This window comes from Vicugna pacos, chromosome 3 (genome assembly GCF_048564905.1).
Source record: "Vicugna pacos chromosome 3, VicPac4, whole genome shotgun sequence".
Classification (NCBI taxonomy): domain Eukaryota; kingdom Metazoa; phylum Chordata; class Mammalia; order Artiodactyla; family Camelidae; genus Vicugna; species Vicugna pacos.
In genome coordinates this window covers 81,019,713-81,041,107 of record NC_132989.1, presented here as the reverse complement: position 1 = coordinate 81,041,107, position 21,395 = coordinate 81,019,713, and the positions used below count along the sequence as shown (strand labels likewise).

General features: G+C 39.1%; 1 protein-coding gene and 1 pseudogene across 6 annotated transcripts in view; one reads left to right on the top strand and one right to left on the bottom strand.

The window, feature by feature from the left end:
* Positions 1–21,395, bottom strand: part of LOC140695678 (endogenous retrovirus group K member 7 Gag polyprotein-like) — a 448,384-nt gene that overhangs the window by 275,481 nt on the left and 151,508 nt on the right. The window lies entirely within an intron of this gene.
* LOC116280135 (small nucleolar RNA SNORA11) lies at positions 18,098–18,243 on the top strand (annotated as a pseudogene).

Genomic DNA, 21,395 nt, shown 5'->3' with positions numbered 1-21,395 from the left:
AACAAAGAGACCTTGACTTGCGTGCCAAACAGGAGCCCTGCTCTCTAAAGAGACACCTCAATGCAGGACTACCTCTCAATACTGACAGGGGTTAACAGTGCAGTTTAAAACACCTCCGAGGAGCTGGCAACTTCAGGGACCAGCAAAGACAACACAGAACGTGAAGTCAACTGGAAGATCAAAATAATGTCCACAAAAGCAAAGGAAAATTGAGGATATTTAACTAGAACAGTCAGGAAAATGATACCCAAGGAGATTGCTCAGACTGGAAAACCCACAGAGATGATAACCCCTTGTCCAGAAGATCCCATGCACAAATGGCATAGAGGGCAAAAACTGAAAAAAGATAGTGAGGTGCCCCAGAATATAACAGCTGCAGCATTACAGAAAGCAACCAGGAAGTGAAGATAATATTTTAAGTCTTAAAAACATACACATGAAAGTCTCAAACATTCTATTCCCACTAAGATTCATTACATCATCTTCACCGTTTCCTAACTGATCCTTGGACCGTCTAAGCCAAATAGGAACTGAACAATGGGCAAACTTCTTAGGCTTTGACTCTTCAGGCAGGTTCTTTGGGGCTAGAAGAAAAGTAATTATGGTGAGGAGAAATAATCTCAGCCATCTGTCCATTTATTTAGCTGCAGTTTAGATATATTGCTTCTAAAGATCTAAGACTCTTAACTGATGTGTAGGTATCTCTGCAGGTCAAAGAATATGACTAATGGCCCCTTGAAATTCAACATGGGGCTAGAGGATTCTAGGACCTTTGATAGATGAGAATTTCAATGATTAATGCTGTCTTTAGTGAGAGGCAGGAAGCAGTGGCTTTCCTCTGGTAACAATCTACAAGATTTAAGACATGAATGGGTAATTTTGAAAAGAACTGACCTAAGAGAAAACGTGTAGCGTACTTCCTGGCTCTCGATTTCTTTAATTAGTTTTTGAGATGATTGTAGATTCACATGTAGTTGTAAGGAATATTACAGACGAATCTGGTTAATCATTTAAAGACTCAGTTTTCTCGATGGTAACAAGATCACTACCAGGATATTGACACTGAGAGTCAAGACACAAAACAGCTCATCACCACAAGGATTTCCTACATGTTACTCTCTTATAGCCACACCCAGCTCTCTCCTGCCCTATCCCCTCTTAACACTGCCAACTACTAATCTACACTAATCTGTTCTCATTTCATAATTTTGTCATTTCAACATATATAAACTGATTCATACAATATGTAACCCTTTAAAATTAGATTTTCTCACTCAGCTTAATTATCTGGACATTCATCTAGGTTGTTGTGTATATTGATACTTCATTGCTTTTTATTGCTGAGTAATATTCCATGGTATGTATGTACCAGTGTGTTAACCATTCACTCACTGAAGGATGTCTGGGTTGTTTCCAGTTGTTAGGCTATTACAAATAAAGCTGCTATCATCATTCACACACAGGTTTTTGTGTGAACGGGAAGTCTTCATTTCTCTAGGATAAGTGTCCAGGAGTGCATTTGCTGAATGATTTGATAGTTACATGTTTAGTTGTGTTTTTTTTAAGTACCAAACTCTTTTCCAGAGTGGCTGTACCATTTTACAGTACCACTAGCCACTATGTGTGGTCCAGTCTTTCTGCATCCTTGCCAGCATTCAGTGATGCTATTTTTTATTTAACCATTCTGATAAGTGCCTCTGGCTCTCCTTTAAAGGTAAACATGAAGATAAGAGGAAAGACTTGCCTAAACTTAGAGAAAACACTGCAAACTTTAATTCAGTACTTAAGTTTTACCATATGCTTTTCCTAAAATCTGGTTAGTTAAATTCAGAAAATTGCTCTCCTAGACCATCAGAAAATTTAAAGAATTAAATAAGGGGAAATATCCAATCTCATGACCCCATTTCACCCTAAAGCATTTCATCTTGTACATAATGTGTTCTGTAACTTTAGAATATTTCATAACCATCCCAGTTAGTACTAATATTTATTACTGTGATTTTCTTAAACAAAAATTCTTCCCAGAGCTATTTCCTCATTAATGAAGGTGTAACTGATTAAATAACTCATAGGTATTTCTTACCCATTAAAAGCTGTCAGGTTATTTTGCTATCAGCTACATTGAATCTTTACAACTTTAGCTTCTATCTTTATACTACAAACTTAGGTCATTTTCAAAGTTGTTCAAGCTTAGATTGCACTAACATTAAATCAAAATACATAAGCTGGACTGCTGTATCTTAGACCGATCTTTTCCAGAAGCTTCCTACCTCCTGGGAAGTCTGAGTTATCACAATTTCTCTATCCCCTTCTTAGAAATTCTACACTGAAGAAAACTGCTTGATAGAATCCGCCAATTAAATTGAGTGTATGCATACCTTTGTCCCAGCTATTCCACCCCCTGGTATATGCCCAAGATAAATGCATACATTTGAGCCAAAAAAAATTTACACTGCAGAAGTATTTGTAATAGCTCCAAATTATAAATAATCCAAATGTCCATCAACAAAAGAATGGACAGATTAACTATGGTATATAAAAATATAGTGGAATATTATACAGCAGTGAAAAGGTACAAACTGCTGTCATATACAACAATATAGATGAATGTCACAAACAATGCTGACTGAACTCAGTCATAAAAGAATGTATAATAAATGATTCCATTTGTAAAAGTTTAAAAATTGGTGAGGCAATATTACCATTTAGGAGAAAGAAATGGAAGGAGTTATGTGAAAGATCTCTGAGGTGTTGGGAATATTCAGTTTCTTGATCTGGATGGAAGTTATATGGATATGCCCACTCTATGAAAATTCATCATGCTGAATGCAGGATTTCCATATTTTTCTCTATTCCTATGTTAAACATAATACAATAGCTTGTATAAATATAATATTAAAAGAATGAAAGCAAAGGTTAAAATAATGATGATTATGATCATAATGAAAGAATCCTTTCTCTATACTCAGATAATGGTCACCAGCCTTCTTGCACAAAAGTTCAATCCTGCTTAGGAGAATTAGAATTCAGAGATCTGGTTTTAGAAAACAGTTCTGGGTCTAGTCACTGAGAGACATTGGCAATTTGGCTCTCTTGTGCACAGTGATGTAGTAAATGGAGTCAGGAGGGGACACAATGGGTGCATCCAGCACCTGGATAAGTTAATAGAACCTTTCTGTGGTTTGATGAGGTTTTAATCACTCTTTCTGAGAAGATTCAGTTTGGCTGTCTCTCCAGGGAAGAAAGGAGGGTCCTAGAAGTAGCATGTCAGTCTGGGAGGGTAGAGGGTAGCCACACTCCAGGTGAGTCTCCAAGCAAGTGGGTGCAATTATGTGATATATGAGACTATAAGCTTCCCATGAAAGAAATCCTTGATCTGATACCTTACTACTAGAACTTCTTTGAAAATGCAGTTAATGACTCAATTATCAGGGCAGTTCATTGAGTCATTCTACAAATACAAATTAAGGACTTTCTATGCGTCAGGTATTGTGTTAAACGTGGCAACTCAGCGGTAAACAAGAGGGACACAAAGCCTGCCCTCAAATGGGGCTATAATCTAGCAAGGCAGACAGATAAATCAGCCAAAACAATTAAGTGTACAGATGGGAACATGTGGGGAAGATACCAAAACCAGTCTAGAGCAGAAGTGAGACAGTGTTCCAGGGCTTTCTGCCAATAGTCGAGAATGGTCCTGGCATCTCAGACAAGTGGGAGGGAGCACCAGGCAAGACAGAGCCGAGGGACAGCACAGCTGAATGTTCCAGGAGGGAGCAGCACAGGTGAATAACCACTGCCCAGGAAAGCCAAGAACGAGGTCTCACCAATGGGGGGACAATGCCCACTGATCCATGAGAGGCAGGCAATCCAACAACCGCTCTTCCATCACCTTAACACCCAGAGTTTCGTGTCATTGTAAGGAAAGAAAGAAAAGGACAGCAACATACTTGGTGTTACTATTTTCTATGAATAAAAGCCTCTTTCTGGACATTGAATCCATGCTAGTCGGAAAATCTGCAGCAGTTTACTGGGCTGACTGATGGAGAGGTGAGCCCAGTAAGTTGTCCAGTCACAGGATCTAGGTAAGGTCAACACACTTAATAGCATAGATAGATCAGGAGTGAAATGTCCCCATCAGCACATTTTACATGGAATTTCTGACTTACGCCAGAATTATACTCTATATCCCATTAATAGTAAAGGTAAACAAATATTTTGTTCTAGTACCTTAGTTACTCTGCAAATATTTATTGCATATCACTATGTTCCAAGGTGTGGGGAGAGCTGGGAAGGTGTAAAAGCCAAGATGCTGTTAACAGGCAACCTAACAAAGTGGAAAGAGGCACTTTGGAGCCCAATCACCTGAGGTTTAAATCTTGATTGAACTTCTCACTAATAGAGTGGCCTTGGGTTAGTTACCTAACCCTCCACAACCTCATTCCCATAATGCGAGTTAAAAAACATTTCCCTGACAAGTTCTGCAGGACTGAATGAGACCTGGGAAAGGTTCTACACTGGGATGTAGTGGTTCAGAAAGAGCTGGAACCGACCCCCATTCCCACCCCTGCTCTAGCCCACCCTCCTCCTCTTTGCACCAACTTGCTTCCTTACTGGGATTTACAAGCACATGTGCGGGTGCTGGTTTGGCGGTTATTCATACCCCTTGCCCCTGCAAACAGCTCTTTTTGGTCACCCCTTGTACAAAATCCAACCTGCCCTCTGAAGGACACATCTGTGTCTTAGCTTTGGACCATCTGAGCAGGAAATTCCAGCATTCAGATGCCCTGACCACGGTCTATAAAAGAGAAAGACGTGATGCCCTGTCCCTGCAGAATCTTTGCTCAGCAGGAATGGTGTGGCCAGAGGAGGGCTCAGCTGGGGTCCTCTAACAGACTGGGCCAGGCAGGGGGCCCTCTTGCCCAAGTCTAAGGCCAGTATGATTTGGAAGTAAATGCTCTAGGATGATAAGAATGTTTAAGAAACAGTCTCTCCACCAGACTATTTCACTAGCTGTGTTTCTACAACAGTCTGCCTCTGTAAGCTACCCTACTCCTATGGCTATTTTATAGGAATGCTGCTGGTATGCATTCCTTTCCTTGTTTGAAACTCACTCTGAATCTCTAACAAGTCCAAGGTCTTGAAGTGCTTGCTCATTGTTCTGTATATCCCCTAATATTCTCTGGATTAAAAAAAATAAAATAAAACCTTACCTAAACTGTGTTCACTATGATTGTTGTTGGTTAGTATGTGGATTTAAATAAATCCTTCAGCTGCTGTTAAATCATACTTTGTATAACACTTTGTATAATTTTAAAGGTGGGAAAAGTTTTTGAAATCTAAGTCTGAGAAATGATACCCAGAAAATTGCAAGAAAAAATTGGTATCCTCCAAAGGCTGATAAATTATTAGCTCTTTATAGGCACATAACTGTCCAAAATTATTTATTCAAATCATAACAACAGCAATGTTTTAAACAGTCAATTCAGTGGCCATATATAGATACAGCCTTGACTCACTTAAACAAAAGGATCCTCACTCCGTCAAGGAGACATGATTCATTAAACAAAAGGAGAAGAGTAAAAATCCCCAACACAAAAGTCAAGGGGTAGGATATTATGAGCCCAGAAATTCTAACTCGTGGTCTGTGTCAGGGTACTCCGGGTACAGGGTTGTGATGTTCCAGGGGCGTGTATAAACATGGTACACTCTGCCCAAGCCGAGGATGGTTCGGGGCCAGGGAAGTAAGGTCAGCTTGCTGGATGGACAAAAGGAAAGATGGAAAGTCACGACCTTGGTTGCATCATCGCAATGATCTCTCAGTAAGGATCCTCTCATCCCCTCTCCCAGTTCCACGTATGACTCGTTCTCCTTGCTGATTCACTGTGGGGCTTGTCTCTAAAACACAGATGCTAACCTGCTGAAATAACCCCAAGGCTGAAAGCTTAAAGTATATAAAGGATGAATAAGTGCACCTGGGGCTCCAAGGACTAATGGCATAGAACTGTCATCATTTCCCACCAAACGTTATTTCGCCCACTCATCTGATGTCCGTCTGTGGCCCGTTCACACTGCATATGGCTGCAGACAGAAAATGTCTTAGTTCAAAACTAGCACAGTGGGTCTGGAAGAGGCTCTTGCTGCAGTGTGGGCTCCTTCTTAGTTTCAGCTCCAAATCTTGTCACCCTAACATACAGACACTGAACAAGCCTAGGTGGAGGCTCAAAAGATCCCAAGTATGGGTTCCAACTCTGGCTGACTTACTAATGTGTGACTTGAGCAAAGCGTTATTTAAAAACCTAAAATGCCAAAAGCATCTCCTCCATCTCTGCTACCTTTAACCACACCAGTGTTTTCAACCAAACAAACAAAAGAGAGGCTACTCTAGATAAAAAGGAAAGTCCCTCGGTCTCTCCCAGAAGCCCTTCTAAACAGTCAAAACCCTTGCCAGGAATTCTATATATTCTCAGCACAATGAATGTTGTTTGTTTTCTCATCTGTTTGCTTCTCTCCTGAGCACTTAGAAGACAAGGTGGTCTTGCTCTGGTCCCATCCACTCTGCTCTCACCAAGAATGAACAATACTGAACCACTGATTATTTCAGTTCCTACTTTCCCAGACTGAATACTAGTATTTTGGTAACTCATTCAATGAGAACGTATACAATAAATTTCTAAAACACTAAAAGGAATGAAAAGAACAGAAAGCTTATGGTCTCCATCTTTAAGAAACTCAGAATATAGTTATGAAGGAAAAGAACATAAAAAGTATAAATAACAATATAAAACAGACTGCAATTAAGTTCTGATATGAGTGGTTTAAACAAGTGCCAACAAGCACTAAGGTGGGAGAAATGACTGTGGATGGGCAGGGGCTGGGGGAGAGGGTAACAACATAGGGATGGAAGGGACTCAGCCGAGAAGTTGCAGGTATTGGAGCTGGGGGAAGGAAAAGGGTCTGTCAGAACAGGGATTCCTGATCTTTTGTGTGAGACGGACCGTTTGTGAGCCTGAAGTCTAAGACCTTCTCACAATTTTTGAATATATTTGAAATAAAATACTCGGATCACAGAGGAAATCAATTGTAGCCATTTCTGGGATACCACTTGTTCTGAAAACATGAATTTGTTCCAGTGTAACTGATTTATTAGGGAACAATTTGGGCATAACACAGATTTCATGTTTGCTTATGCACCATTTCTTTCACAAGAAACACTAGGCGAATGCAAAATTGGCACCCAGTGAACCCAGCAGTACAAGTCCACAAACCACAGACATGCACGTCCCAAACTTCCACCGGCTTCCTTTGCACCAGGTGCTTTGCCAGATGCACCCATCCACACCTGGTGTTACAACTTTCCATCGAGTTTAAATAACCCCACCGCACAATAATTCACAAGCCTCGCCCACTTCTACAAGCACACAGAGGTCCTTCTCAAGGTGTGGTACCATATTTATTCTAGTACTTACAAATGTATGTACTTCTTAACCATTTGATATATAACTGTACATGACTGAGCTACCATTTTTATTAGGTTCCTATCTTTCCTTTAATGTGTAGTTAAGGTTTTTGAATGTTGTGCCCTGAACTCCATGTTTCCCATGAACTCTGTGGTTTTTATGGTGTGATTTTGCATGGCAGGGTGATTTTTAAGAACCTGTGTGTTTCAATATAGTAGAAAAAACTATATATTTAAATTATTTCTTTTTGTGAAATTTGTGAGATAATAATATTCTTTATGAACACATTAACTTACAAGATCTAGTAGCTGGCCAAATAAACTACCATAATTTCAACTGATGAGCACAAATTATAAAAAGAGATACCTATAACTGTAGTGTGACATGAAATACTCTGATTTCTGTGAACAAAACCACAGATATTTCTAATACTCCTAGTTTATGGCCTACATCGATAATTGAAGAAAATGTTAAATTTCAGTGCGTATTGACAGTAATAACAATATAATTTTCCCCCGTCTAGTTTCATTGATGCCCTGAATTCTATCTTCACCCTCCAGGCAGAGAAGCCCTGTTAGACTGGAAGGTGAAGAGCATGTCTATCAAAGGAACCGAAGGAGGCAAGATCATAATGTGCTGTGAATTGTCTTGCTGGAACCAATAACTTATGATGGAGAAGAGAACTAGGAAGGGGAGGAGAGAAGAGAGAGAACATATGGAAATACAGAATGGGCCAATATCAAGTCCAGATAAAACTTCCTCCTAACTTTCTATGCTGCCCTTCCAGTCGCTGTCCAAGTCACTGACTCACACTCACACCATCAACTGACACACAGCCTTTGCTGCTGTAACTACATGCAGTCCTTCCTTCCCGGGAAGGGTTTGTCTGTGTGCCTTTTCTTCCCCAAGTGTGAACTGATGGCAAGATCACTTTGAATTTTCCTGTTGTCCAAATGTATACTTCACCCTTTCCAGAGAATGCATTTCAGCTATTTCAGAGTGCCAATTTGACCTTAATGTCTTGGTTATATGTCAGCATGCCCTGTATCCATCATGAAAAGGCAAAGTCTGACACCTCATATCCAAGCCCAGTGGACTAATAATAGTGCCCTATTCATAACTGCTTCTGACCTGGTAACAACCCACCCCAGCTCCCAGTGGACCCACCTAATAATTATCAACTTCCCATTTTAGAAGCTAATAACATTCACTTGCTCATCTTCTCAGGCTGTAGGGCGCGGGGGTGGATAAAAGAGTTATTGTAAGTCACATTACAGACCTTAGGCACCATTTATTACAGGTATTTCAACAGCCACAGGATAATGTCTCTAAGCATCAAGATTTAGGAATCATCTCCCGCTCTGACTCTTTGTCAAACCCTGCCACCAGGCTTATACCAGACATGTCCACATGTCCTCTTGGTCCCCATTTGTGGAATCTTGATCTCTGCCCCATGTGGATTCCTGCTTAGGAGGCACATGCCAGTGCCCCGGGGAGCTGCTGAGCCAACTGGGCTGAGGGCATGGAAAGAACTCTGAAGAAGAGGGACCCAGTTCTCTTACAGACGGGTGTGACTTACCCTGCTTCCCACACCACCAGCGATTCCGACACTTCTCCAATAAGCGGAGAGGGAAAAGGAGGAATTCATGGGACTCTGGACGCCCTACCCCTGTTTCTGTCAGAGCTATTCTGCTTCTGCCTGCTTTACATCTGTGCATTCTGTACAATTTAAAAAATGGATTCCATTTACAACCAAATACGAGTTTGAAAACCACTGAACAAGATGACCTCGGAGGATACTTCTGGTCCCAGCTTCTACAGCAGGACACACTAAGGGCCTGTCCTGAGACCAGGAGTAGAAAAGATAATCACCTTTATGCAATGAGAAATCAAAGATTCCTACCTCAAATCACCTCTCTTCTATGTTCCTTATCATTTCCATCTTCTTCAAACCCAGGACCCAATAATGCTATTTGGAAATCATTAACTAATAGCACTGCCACGTTAAATCATTTTTAATTATTATCCCTTTAGCAACAATAAACTCAGCAGCATAGGCACTCAGGGAGGACTCTGAGGCTGGAGACGGCCAGGCAGGGCAGCCTAGCTTTGGAGAGCTGGGAAGAGAATGAAGACATGCAGACCGAGGTGCTACCACCCAGAACAAACACCAACAACTTGTTTCCAAGTAACTGCCAAGCTTCCTTTAAAACAGAAAGCCAAGCCTCATCTGTAGTATAAACAATGGTTTTGCCAAAAGTGTTTTAAAATAGTTTATTCCTTCATGGGGAGTAAGATGAACCTACTTGAAAGTGTCTTTCTTTGGCTTTGTTTGCGAGCCCTTCTGTTCCAACAATGGAAAAATAAACAGAGGCTAGTCATTTTGATTATTATCGACTTGAATCAGGAGAATATTTTACTCTAAACATGTTTTTGCTCCATGGTCATCCTGAGAAATAGCAAGTACTAAATTCTCTTTGATGACTCAGGAAAAGCTCATTTTCTTAAGGGTAGAAATCTCACGTATGCTTCACCCTTTCTGAAGAACGTATTTCACCTATTTCAGTGCCTAATGACTTCCTGAGTTGCACTCCTCCGCAGCACAGCTTGGCAGCCAGCTGCCTTGATAGAATCTTACCCTGGTTTACAAACTGAAACACCAAGGACTTTGGTCTTCAAAGCTGTCTTGAATATATCATTCGTGTACAAACAAGGGAATGTCTTGTTTCATACAAAAATCTCATTCTCTTATCCCCTTCTAGGTTGTCCCAAAGTGTCTTCATGGGGGGTCGATGTTGCTGATGATCCATGACCTGTTTTCCTTGCCTCATCCTTCTTTTTATTCCCTCCTCTGTCTGCTAGTTTCACACTTCACCTCAACTTTTAACAGCTCCCCCAGTGGCCATACCCATCCAACACACAGCTTCCAGATAAAATACAAAATGCCCAGTAACTTAGAGTTCCACCTAAACAATGAATAATTTTTACCAAAAGTACAGGCTATTTTAATTTGCTAATTCTGGCAACTCTATACCTAGGTAAAGATCTACTGTCCAATTACTTTCTCCTTCCAAGGGCATAAAACATTGTTCTAGAAAATTGTGGAACTATGCTAATTGCTTAAAATATACATTCATAGATCAGTCATTTCCAGGAGCTGGAAATGGGAAGAAATATTGGCTACAAAGGGGCACAAAAGAATTTTGGGTTCTAGTATCTTGATTCTGGTGGTGTTAACATGACTGTATACATTTGTCAAAATTTCTATTGAATTGTATGATACAAAAAGTAAATTTTCCTGTAAGTAAACAACATCTAAATGAACCTGGCTTTAAAAAGTGGAAAGTAAATGAATACTACTCAGCCTCAAGTGGACCTCATACACATTTCACATCATTTTATTCCACCCTAGGTATCACCAGAGTAAATGTCCTACAACAGCTATTCCATATTTTAAAATTTTTAAGCCCACAATTCCAACACCTCTCTGCAAACAGACCTGTTCATTCATGCAACAAACATCTAATATTAACTAGATCTGTACCAGGCTCTGAGAATCCAAAGATGAGAATAGAATCCCTACCAAAAATTTTTTTTAAAAATCACTCACTCACAGAGAAACATGAATTTTTACAGAGTACAGAATATAGAATGTAGAATATAGAATACAGAACCCAGAATATAGAATATAGAATACAGAACCCAGAATTTAGAACATGGAATTCAGAACACAGAATATAGAATATAGAATATAGAATTCAGAGTACAGAAAATAGAATGTAGAATACAGAATGTAGAACACAGAATATAGAATACAGAATACAGAACCCAGAATTTAGAACATGGAATTCAGAACACAGAATATAGAATATAGAATATAGAATACAGAATGTAGAATACAGAATGTAAAACACAGAATATAGAATACAGAATACTGAACCCAGAATTTAGAACATGGAATTCAGAACACAGAATTTAGAATATAGAATACAGAATACAGAATATAGAATGTAGAACACAGAATATAGAATATAGAATACAGAATACAGAACCCAGAATTTAGAACATGGAATTCAGAACACAGAATATAGAATATAGAATTCAGAGTACAGAATATAGAATGTAGAATACAGAATGTAGAACACAGGATATAGAATACAGAATACAGAATACAGAACCCAGAATTTAGAACATGGAATTCAGAACACAGAATATAGAATATAGAGTACAGAGTACAGAATATAGAATGTAGAATATAGAATGTAGAACACAGAATGTAGAATATAGAATACAGAATACAGAACCCAGAATTTAGAACATGGAATTCAGAACACAGAATATAGAATATAGGTTACAGAATTCAGAATATAGAATGTAGAATACAGAATGTAAAACACAGAATATAGAATACAGAATACAGAACCCAGAATTTAGAACATGGAATTCAGAACACAGAATATAGAATATAGAATACAGAATACAGAATATAGAATGTAGAACACAGAATATAGAATATAGAATACAGAATTCAGAACCCAGATTTTACAACATGGAATTCAGAACACAGAATACAGAATACAGAATATAGGATGTAGAATACAGAATGTAGAACACAGAATATAGAAAAAAAAGACATGTATGTAAAAAATGTATAACAGAGCATTACGAGATGTGCTAAATGGAGGAATAACAAGCACAAAACTCTTTGATAAATTCAGGAAAAGTTCAAAATGCTTGAGCTCAGCCTTCAAAGTAGGGAGTCACACAACCAGATACAGGAGAGCAAGTACCCAGGGAAGAGAAGCAGAAGGCAAGCTGAACAGGTGGGTCAGTACACATGATGGAAGCCCTTGTCATTCAGGTCAGAATGGCTGTCAGAATTCTTGCTTATTGTAATAGAATTTAACTGGCCAGCTGAAGCAGGAAGAGTGAACTCTGTTGGAAGGATATGCTGGCTCACAGAATCAGTGAAAGGCCAAAGCACCAAATATAGAATATGGGCACACACAAAAAACCCAGGGCATTTGGATGCCAAGAAGTCAGAATCACAAGAACCACCCTATGGCAGGAATGATGACTAGGATACTGCTACTGTTGCCACTGAAAATCAATGGGCATCTCCAAAGACATAATGAGTCAATTCTGATAGCCCCCTGACATTGACCCCCGTGCCCCAGCATCAGTCCCAGCAGAAGAACCTTACTGGCTGAGCCTGGGCCACATGACTAGATCTGGTTGTCAGAGGCAGAGAGAGAACAGCCTTCCTCCGTGGTTGTACATGACAGACAACTGCCCAAACTTGGAAGGGGGTTGAATCTGGGCATTCCAAAAAAAAAAAAAAAAAAGACACCTGTCAAAGTAAGTCTACTCTCTTGAGCAGAGTTAGTATCCACAGCCTCTAAAATTTGGCTTCTCTGATAGTTCTAACCCTGATTCCTCCATCTAGGAAGAAAACCTCTTCTCTACTTCTGTAGGTCGGATACCAATCTCTCACACAAAGGACGTCACATTTAGACTGAATGATACTATTTGTGCATCTTTGGCTTCTCTTTCTGACTTGGTACATGCTTTTTGAAGGTTGGTATTTCATGATAGTCATCTGTTTTTCAATTACCCCTTGTGCTCAGCACAGGCCCTTCACCACGAGCTGCCTAATACACGTCTGTTTCTGTGTGGATGTGCTCTGAGGCAACTCAGCCTGTGCAGTGGGAAAGGTGTCACTTCCATTTGGCAGCACGGAATCTCTTCCAAAGTAGATCTTTTTATTTCAACTCACAGGAGATCCCTGCCCTAAAGGCCTTGAACCAAACCTCAAGAGAGCAGATTATAAAGCAGCCCAAACCACCAAAGATTATTTCAATGTGCATCTGGCTTTGGAACTGCCTAAGAGCTGGCACAAAGCATCACTGAGGCTGCCAGTGATCTCCCTGAAGAAAGCCAGGCAGGGCTTCAGGCCCTCAGTGCTATGCTCAGGGAATCCCTGCTTACAGCGCCTTTTCTGACATTGCATAAGCTACACAAGAGGAAGAGTCTGAATTATTAGTTGTTTGACAAACTAAAGGAAAGAAGATACAGAGCATCCTTTTTTTTTCCCCCTAATCTAGGGGAAAAACACAGTGCATTTCACTTGGCTCAGGAAGAAAGGTATTACGTTTGTGGAGAGGATAATCTCGCCCACCCCATTTGAATGAAGAAATACTCAAAGAGGTTCTAATGGGAATTTTATCTCTAGCCTCAGACGTTCCCTCACACAATGGTTTCTCCTTTCAGCCGTGACTAGCACGTGGGGAGGCTTTAATCCTCCCACCTCTCCAGGCAATCATAATGGCCTTTCCAAAGTGATTGAGGAGGAAGGGAACAGAACACAGCCCCATTACTTGCTTTCATAAAGCAGTTACATTATTGTTTTAAAAAAGCAAACAAGTATCTCAAAGATAGCCTCATTTGCAGCCAAGTTCAGGCTTTGACCAAATAAAGTCTGCAGATGAAGGTGACTATTTAAGTAGAGTTTTATGAATATTCCAGATAAGGAGTACAGAAAAACAACAAAATTCAGAGAGGAGTTGGAACACCGAGTTACATGCAAAAACAAATGCTGATAATATGGACAAGGAATTTGTCCTCAGAAAGGGGCATAAACCCACACCACCAGCCTTTGTTCTTTTTGCATATAATAGAAAGAAGAGAGAATATTTTCCAGTCTTAAGTGCTTCCACGGGTTTTTATTCTGTACTTCTGTTATCAGCCAGTTAGTAAGTAAATGTGGAAGTACTCTATTGGGAGCTGTTTTATTCTCACAAGGTACACTATAAAGTGCCATGCTGGCCAAAAGAAATGCAAAACTGATGGCTCCCATTTCATTATGACTGACCATCTAGTGAGTCAAAACAGCATCTTGAAACTGTGCTAAATGGAAAATGAATTTTATTTTTGGTTTTCTGCTGAACTCATAGATCAGTCTTTAAAGAACACTAAAAATCCTAAAATTCTAGAGCTACAAAGATCATTGAATTGCTATCATATTACAGAGAGGAAACTGGGCTTAAAGTAGCGAAGTGATCGACCCCAGGGCATATTTCAGAGCCGAGCAGGCATCCAGGCCTCCTGTCTCTAGCCCAGGGCCCCTCCTGCTGCCCTTCTCTTTCCCATTCTCACCACAGTGATCCCAGAAGTGACTGCAGCTGGATTCTAAAGGATGCTCCGTGCCGAGGTGGAGCTGGAAGATAAAGAAGAGCTCCTGCCACTGTGATTTCCTCCAGGTTCAGTGTTCTCATCACACACACACTTCTTCTCCCCTCTGCCTCATCTCTATCAGTCACTCACCACCACTCCCCAGGTGTGTGACTCAAATATGGACTTCGGGGTTACAATTCCTGAAAGATTCTTAGGAGAACCAAAAGCAAAGGGCATGTAAAGATATAAAACACAGCACCTTCCATTCTTGCCACCTTGTTAACACTTAAAATGGAGGGAAGAATCCCACATACAGAGCACTTTTCAAGCAAAACCGATGCCTTGCGATTGCCTTACCTTGAAAAAAACACCATCCCTTTAAAAGAAAGAAAGCCAAGGCCAAAGCTAATCTAAAAAAGGGCAGCAACAGATGAAGATGAGTGAAACTCAGAACTAGGCACCAGCTTGAAAAATGTGGGGACTATTTAGTATGTTACAGTTAACAACTCTCTGACCAAATACAGACCCATCAGCTTTTAACATCACACCAATGTTTGATCAATGTGAATTCAGAGGCAAAGGGCAACAGGCAGCCACTCACAGATTCCACAAGTCTTAACTTCTCCCTTAGATACCTGTTTCCTGAATCTAGCACACAAAGTAAATGCAATCAATACATTTTCAACCCATAAAAAGGTGTTTGCTTCTTTGAGATAGAGTAAAGGACCAATGTCAAGTTCACTTCTGCTTGTGAATGGCATGGGATATGGTCATAACTCTGTGTTCCTGGAGGCAAAGGAAGTAAGTCAGAATTTATACTTGGGGGTTCGTCTCCTTTCATGATCAAAAGGCGCCTTTCTTTTCCTGGAGGTAAGTTTACTTGGCAGTAAAAAGAGGAGGCTGTACTAGGTGTTCCTTAAGCCCATTTCCTGCTGTGGCATTTTACTAATCCATAATTCTGAGGTACTCAAGCACTTGGTTTTGCATTAATTCCTTTCCCTGTCTATCTCTGCTTTATTGTTTCACATTCACATTAATGTGCTAACATTACCACATAGTGATTAAGAGTGTAAATCGGACATCGTGGCAATGTGAATTTGGAGATTTGTAATTTCTAAGCCACCATTTCTTAACCTTTAAAATGGACACCTGTCTTGTGAGGTTGTTTTAAGTCCTAGCATCACAATAAAATGACAGAAGGAGCCCAAGGTGAGCAGTAAGTGACACAGAGAAAGCATTCAAAAACTGGTAATTGTTATTAGCCTTTATTACCACTTATTTGAGACCCAGGCTTAAACATGAAGAATACAGCACTGGTGAAAACCAGACAGCCTTTAACTCCTTGAGGTCAATAAATGTTCTTTCTGAGAATCAGTATAACTAAAAAGCCAATGTGCAAAAGACTAACAATACTTTAAAACCTAGAAAAGCTGCTATTTTTTTCATACTGATAAAAATCTCTCAGGAGAGGAAATTTCCAGGACTTAGCAAAATCCTACAATAAATAGTATGTTTTCAAACAAAGAGCAACTCAAGAGGACACTTTGGCAAAGCCTCGCAATTTATCTGGATGAACTTTTTTTTATGTCTGTGCTTCAGGGAAGCAGCTTTATGATTCTTCCTGGTGGGCCTGTTAAGGCATCTTGTCAAACTTTCGACTCCCTTAAATTCATTAATTTTAAAGTCAAGGTACGGCAAACACCAAAAATAGACAAATAAATATGTATTCTTTCAGTTTTGAAGGACACAGCTAAACTCAAGCCAAAGGGATTAGATGAAATAGATGAGAAAATCATTCATTTTTAAGCTAATTTGTAAGGATCTCTGCAGAGGATTATGAATGCTTATTACACTCTTAAAGGGGCCTGGATTCTTTGGAACTGACTATGGCTCAGTTCTGATTGTCTATGAGTGAGGTTTGGTCACTCTGCCTGAACTCAGCACAGGGTGGATTGGAATAGGGGACTGAAGTAGCCACACAGAACACCTCCAGCTGCCCAGACACTGAAAATGCTGAAATGACTAACAACCCGTCCATGGCAGAGCCCAGAAAAGAGGACGCTACTCCGGAAATAACCACCTGGCACCATAGGTAAAGTATATTCACAAAGAGATGATGTCACTCTGCAAATGGCACCGAGGATGATAACAGTGGTAGTGTTTATTGGGCACATACATGCCAGATGCATTTCTAAGTTCTGCAGACACAATACCAAATGCAATCCTCACAGCTACTCTCTGAGGTAGGCGTTTCTTCCCATTTTAAGGCTACTCGTTGCCCTTCCCCTACTTTTCTCTGTATCACAGAGGGGCTGATGCAGTTTCCCCTGTGAGCTGCCTTCTTTCTGGCTGTGTTTGGCTACAGGAGTAGAGGGTGAGAAAGACAGGGTATTTTTCCTCCTCTCTGTATGCCTCAGGCAGAGTCTCCGCCAGCCAAGGAGTCCCCTCCATGCCTCCAGTTCCACCATAATTGCAGCTTCCTCCAGGTGACCTCAACCCTGGACCTCAGTAACTGAGCGCCCTCTGGACTAGCATTCGTAGATGCTCCCTGCTAATGCTAACATTTAGATTGTTCAGTTGATCCTTCTTGGCTTCTCAGGTCCTCCCTCACATACATAATCAATTAAATTCCCTCTGGTCCACTTAAGATGATTTTTGTTTCTTTTTTGGACCATTCTTATTCTCATTTTGCAGATGAGACAATCAAGAGATGGCTTGCCCAAGGCTACAATAGAAACTGGCAAATTTGGGTCTAGGGATTCTGACGCCAATGTGCCTGGCTACTGTGTGATATTGTCATTTCTTACTGAAACAATATAAAAGTGTAAAGGTTAGAAGTATATGAAGGGACTCCTATCTACTACTTCATGAACAATGATCCCTGACATTGTTCCAGTCCTCCCCAAAAGGACATGGCCAGAGGGTTACTTTGGACTGTGAGTTTTTCCTGGGGATCGAAGTTTATCCTTAAGTCAATAATAATAGAGATCTCCATTTACTAGTTTAGGTTCTTGATTTTTCCTGGCCACCTTAAATTAACTGCTACAAAGTGAATATATCATGACCTTCCTGAACTAGGTACCAATCTCTTACAGGGCAAAAGATTGTATCAAAGGTAAATTAGGCAAAGATATTTATGTGACCTCACTAAAGAACCAACAAAGTCCTCTGATTCTCTACCAAGTATTCTTTATACAAAACATTTCTCTTGCATTATATCCTCTAACCTATCTAATGAAATCTTTATGCAAGACTTGTACCAGTTTCCATCAGCTAACTTAGTTTTATGGCAAAAGTAACCCAAGAGATAAATAGTTTAAACACACATAAACACTAATTTATTTAATTTTAATTTATCAGAGTTTCTAGACAAAGATTTTTCTGTTTAAGAGGAGCTATGTAGATAAGAAAAAAATGATAGATAGATATATATGAATTATATAAGAATATATATATTCTTCTGTAAAGAGGTTATATCATTCCAACCACATTTTTCCATATTTCATTCACTGTATTCTTTGCTAAGAAATCATTTGACCCAACAGGAATCTGGGTTCACTGTTACAAGGGGCACAAAACTCGGGGCCTTCCTATGAACAAATACCCTACAGGTGTCCCCCTGCACCTCCACATGACTGCTGGACAGGACCAGTGGGACAAGGGCTCAATGTCAGAAGAAAAGCCATAGTATTTAGTGGGAAAATTTGCCACCTATAGCCTGTCTGGACCATTCACAGGTGAGCCTTGAGTGGTCTTATACACATAAAGGCTTTGAAACTCTTTTCAAGGGAAAAAAGAAAGGGATTTCATATGCCATTCTGTAGTAGAGAAGTTTTTTAGAGCAGTGAAAATACTTGGTGTGACATTGTAATGATGGAGATCTACGTCATTACACTTTTGTCCAAACTAAGGTGAACTATGGACTTTGGTGATTATGATATGTCAGTGTCCATTCATCCTTAGTTTAAAAAAAAAAAGTACCACTCTGGTAAATAAAAATAATGACTATTCATGTGTGTGGAGAGGGGGTATACAGGAAATTTCTGTACCTTTCTGTCAATTTTGTTGTAAACCTAAAACTGCTCAAAAAAAAAAAGTCTTAAAAACAAGAAAACACAGTGTTAGAGTAGATGTTTTTGGCAAAACTTTGGTTTCAGTTATATACATATACTATATATGTGGGTGTTTACTGGATTGTGACATAAAATGTATTTTTTAGATCAAAACAATTTACAAGCCACTATAGTTAAGTTATACTGGCAAACAAAAGCAAAAACTAACCCAAAATAAATCATTTGATTTTCTGATGTTAACATAGGCATATTGTAGAAAAAGTGAAAATACAAAGAAAAAATAGGAATTATTATTCAAATCCTAGAGATAATTTCTATTGATAGTTTAGTTTCTTTCCTTTTAGTCTTTTGTGTTTTTTAACATCGTTGAGATTATATACTATGTATAGCTTTGTGTCCAATTCCTTTATTATTTAAAACATTTCAAATATTTAGTTAAGTGGTTACATAAAATGTATCAAATGGGTCTGCCACAATTTATACCTATTTTTTTGGACTTTTTTTTTAACATTTTTTAATGATTTATAATCATTTTACAATGTTGTGTCAAATTCCAGTTTAGAGCACAATTTTTCAGTTATACATGAACATATATATATTCATTGTCACATTTTTGTCTCTGTGAGCTACCATAAGATCTTGTATATATTTCCCTGTGCTATACAGTATAATCCTGTTTATCTATTCTACAATTTTGAAATCCCAGTCTATCCCTTCCCACCCCCCACCCTCTTGGCAACCACAAGTTTGTATTCTATGTCTATGAGTCTATTTCTGTTTTTTATTTATGCTTTGTTTGTTTGTTTTAGATTCACATATGAGTGATCTCATATGGTATTTTTCTTTCTCTTTCTTGCTTACTTCACTTAGAATGACATTCTCCAGGAGCATCCATGTTGCTGCAAATGGCATTATGTTGTCAGTTTTTTATGGCTGAATAATATTCCATTGTATACATATACCACATCTTCTTTATCCAGTCATCCGTTGATGGACATTTAGGCTGTCTCCATGTCTTGGCTATTGTAAATAGTGCTGCTATGAACATTGGGGTGCAGGTGTCATTTTGAAGTAGGGTTCCTTCTGGATATATGCCCAGGAGTGGGATTCCTAGGTCATATGGTAAGTCTATCCCTAGTTTTTTGAGGAATCTCCATACTGTTTTCCACAGTGGCTGCACCAAACTGCATTCCCACCAGCAGCGTAAGAGGGTTCCCCTTTCTCCACAGCCTCTCCAGCATTTGTCATTTGTGGACTTTTGAATGATGGCCATTCTGACTGGTGTGAGGTGCTACCTCATTGTAGTTTTGATTTGCATTTCTCTGATAATTAGTGATACAGAGCATTTTTTCACGTGCCTGTTGATCATTTGTATTTCTTTCTTGGAGAATTGCTTGTTTAGGTCTTCTGCCCATTTTTGGATTGGGTTGTTTGTTTTTTTCTTATTAAGTCATATGAGCTGCTTATATATTCTGGAGATCAAGCCTCTGTCAGTTTCATTTGCAAAAATTTTCTCCCATTCCGTAGGTTTTCTTTTTGTTTTACTTATGGTTTCCTTTGCTGTGCAGAAGCTTGTCATTGGGTCCCATTTGTTTATTCTTGCTTTTATTTCTATTGTTTGAGTAGACTGTTCTAGGAGAAAATTTTTGAGATATATGTCAGATGATGTTTTGCCTATGTTTTCCTCTAGGAGGTTTATTGTATCTTGTCTTATGTTTAAGTCTTTGATCCATTTTGAGTTGATTTTTGTGTATGGTGTAAGGGAGTGTTCTAGCTTCATTGCTTTACATGCTGCTGTCCAATTTTCCCCACACCATTTGCTGAAGAGACTGTTTTTATTCCACTGCATATTCTTGCCACCTTTGTCAAAAATTAGTTGACCAAAAGTTTGTGGGTTCATTTCTGGGCTCTCTGTTCTGTTCCATTGGTCCATATGTCTGTTTTGGTACCAATACCATGCTGTCTTGATGGCTGTAGCTTTATAGTATTGTCTGAAGTCTGGGAGAGTTATTCCTCCAGCCTCTTTCCTTCTCTTCAGTAATGCTTTGGCAATTCTGGGTCTTTGATGGTCCCATATAAATTTTATTATGAATTGTTCTAGCTCTGTGAAATATGTCCTGGGTAATTTGATAGGGATTGCATTAAATCTGCAGATTGCCTTGGGCAGTGTGACCATTTTAACAATATTGATTCTTCCAATCCAAGAGCATGAGATATCTTTCCATTTTTTAAAGTCTTCTTTAATTTCCTTCATCAATGGTTTATAATTTTCTGTGTATAATTCTTTCACCTCCTTGGTTAGATTTATTCCTAGCTATTTTATTACTTTGAGTGCTATTTTACACAATTTATACCTATATTTGAATATTTGGTAATTTCAACTTTTTATTATAAGTAGTATTGTTATGAACATCTTTTTGCAAAAATGACTGAACTTCAGATTTTTCCCTAAGCTATATTTTTAAGACAGGATAAATTTATAAAAGTTCAATTACTGAGCCAAGGGAGTAAGTATGTTCAAAATCTTGAAATATACTACCAAATTGTTTTCCAGAATAACTCAAATGTCTTTATTAATAAAATCACTGAAGTACTTCTGAAATACATTCATTGTCACCTAACAAAGCTGTTTGCTTTTAAAAAAAAATCAAGCTCATATTTATTGAGGAAAATACAAAGTTATTAGTTTAAT